Source organism: Triticum aestivum, chromosome 2B (assembly GCF_018294505.1).
Source record: "Triticum aestivum cultivar Chinese Spring chromosome 2B, IWGSC CS RefSeq v2.1, whole genome shotgun sequence".
Classification (NCBI taxonomy): Eukaryota; Viridiplantae; Streptophyta; class Magnoliopsida; order Poales; family Poaceae; genus Triticum; species Triticum aestivum.
Window position 1 is genome coordinate 440,278,216 of NC_057798.1, and position 2,901 is coordinate 440,281,116.

Genomic DNA, 2,901 nt, shown 5'->3' on the forward strand with positions numbered 1-2,901 from the left:
AATTGCCACCCGGCATCTGTTCTTTTCGATACAGGATCCTCTCATTCTTTTATATCCGAAAATTATGCTCGTTTGCATAACGTTGCATTCTGTGACATGCCATCCACTATGGAAATTTCTACTCCCGGGTCTAGATGGCAGACCTCTAGGGTAAGTTATGGAAATGAAATCCAAGTCGACAGACTTGTTTTTCTTGCATCCTTGATAGCCCTTAAATCTTCAGATATTAATATCATTCTGGGTATGGACTGGATGTCAGCTCATCAAGCCAAAATTGATTGCTTCTCTAGGACTGTTCAACTCACCCATCCTTCGGGGAAGATAGTCAATGTCTTGACCCGAATAGCCAAGCGACAGCTATTTTCTCTTAACGCCAGCCCTTTGCCAGACCTTGAGGACATTCCGGTAGTCCGTGACTTCCCAGATGTCTTTCCAGAGGAATTGCCAGGTGTTCCACCTGACAGGGATGTTGAGTTCGTAATAGACCTCATTCCAGGAACCGTTCCGATTGCTAGAAGACCCTATAAGATGGCACCCCTAGAGCTAGCCGAGGTTAAGAAACAACTCGATGAGTCCTTGAAAAAGGGTTTCATCCGCCCTAGTTCATCTCCGTGGGCTTGCCCCGTCCTATTCGTCAAGAAGAAGGATGGTACGGACCGGATGGTTGTAGATTACCGACCTGTCAATTTGGTCACAATCAAGAACAAATATCCGCTTCCCAGGATCAACGACCTGTATGATCAGCTCGCTGGATCCTCAGTCTTCTCCAAGATGGATTTGAGGTTGGGCTACCATCAAATCAAAATCAGAAACGGGGACATTCCTAAAACGGCCTTTGTTACTCGTTATGGCCAATACGAGTACACCGTCATGTCTTTCGGTTTAACCAACGCTCCAGCCACCTTTTCTCGGTTAATGAACTCAATCTTCATGGAGTATTTGGATAAATTCGTCGTAGTTTATCTCGATGATATACTCATCTACTCCAAGAACGAGGAAGAACATGCCGAACATCTAAGGCTAGTGTTGAAGAAACTTCGAGAGCACCGCCTTTATGCCAAGTTTTCCAAATGTGAATTTTGGTTGTCAGAAGTGACCTATCTAGGTCATGTAATATCTGGTAAAGGTATTGCTGTTAACCCTGAGCGAGTTCAAGCCGTCCTTAATTGGACTCCACCTGAATCGGTCAAGCAAGTTCGGAGTTTTCTAGGCTTAGCGAGCTATTGTCGTCGCTTTGTCGAGAACTTCTCCAAGGTTGCTAAACCTCTAACCGAACTTCTCAAGAAAGATAAGAAGTTCGAATGGACTCCACAGTGTGAGCACAGCTTTCAGGAACTGAAAAGACGCCTGACCTCTGCTCCCGTACTGGTACCGCCAGACTTCTCCAAGGACTTTGTTATCTACTGCGACGCCTCGCGACAAGGACTAGGTTGCATTCTCATGCAAGATCGACACGTAATTGCCTACGCTTCACGGCAATTGCACCCACATGAGGAGAATTATCCTACTCATGATCTAGAGCTTGCAGCCGTAGTCTATGCACTTAAGACCTGGCGACATTACCTCCTCGGTAATCGTTGCGAAATATTCACTGATCACCAAAGTCTGAAGTACATTTTCACCCAACCGGATCTGAATCTCAGGCAAAGACGTTGGGTTGAATTGATCACAGACTTCGACTTAGGAATAACCTACACCCCAGGGAAAGCCAACGTCATGGCTGATGCACTAAGTTGTAAATCTTATTGTAACAACCTGATGTTACAACAAAGTCAACCGCTTCTCCATGAGGAATTTCGAAAGCTTAACCTTCACATTGTACCTCAAGGTTTTCTTTCCACCTTGGTAGCAAAACCTACTCTTACGGATCAAATCATCGCTGCCCAAAAGTGAGATAAGGGAATATCTAAAATCAAAGAGAACATTGCTAGCGGAGGTGCTAGTTGTTTCTCCACAAATGATCATGGTGTTGTGTACTTTGAGAACCGTCTAGTGGTTCCCAAGAACCAGCATCTACGGCAGTTGATCCTTAAGGAGGCTCATGAATCTCCTCTCACTATTCATCCCGGTAGTACTAAGATGTATCAGGACCTACGCCAGAGGTTCTGGTGGACTAGGATGAAGAGAGAGATTGCTCAGTATATTGCAAATTGCGACGTCTGTCGTCGTGTAAAAGCAGAGCACCAACGGCCTGCTGGCACCCTTCAACCCTTAGCTATTCCTGAATGGAAATGGGATAAAATTGGTATGGATTTCATTACCGGTTTTCCCGGGACCAAGAGAGGGAATAATGCTATTTTCGTCGTTGTCGATCGTCTTTCCAAAGTAGCCCATTTCTTACCTGTTCGTGAGAGTATAACCGCTAGTCAGCTGGCAGACTTATACATCTCCCGTATAGTGTCTCTCCATGGTGTTCCTTTGGAAATTAACTCGGATCGAGGAAGTCTTTTCACCTCTCGATTTTGGGAAAGTTTCCAAAATGCTATGGGAACTCGTCTCTCCTTTAGCACCGCTTTCCACCCTCAGTCGAGTGGTCAAGTGGAACGCGTCAACCAGATTCTAGAAGACATGCTTTGAGCCTCTGTTATCTCATTCGGAATGGACTGGGAGAAGTGCCTTCCATTTGCCGAATTCGCTTACAACAACAGCTATCAATCTAGCTTGGGTAAAGCCCCTTTTGAAGTTCTCTATGGACGACGGTGTCGAACACCCCTTAACTGGTCAGAGACCGGGGAAAGACAATTCTTTGGCCCGGATATGATTCAGGAAGCAGAAGAACAAGTTCGTATCGTCCGTGAAAAGTTGAAAACAGCCCAATCTCGTCAAAAGAGTCAATATGACCAAAAACATAAGGCTATGACTTTCGAGGTTGACGAGAAGGCTTATCTTCGGGTCACCCCT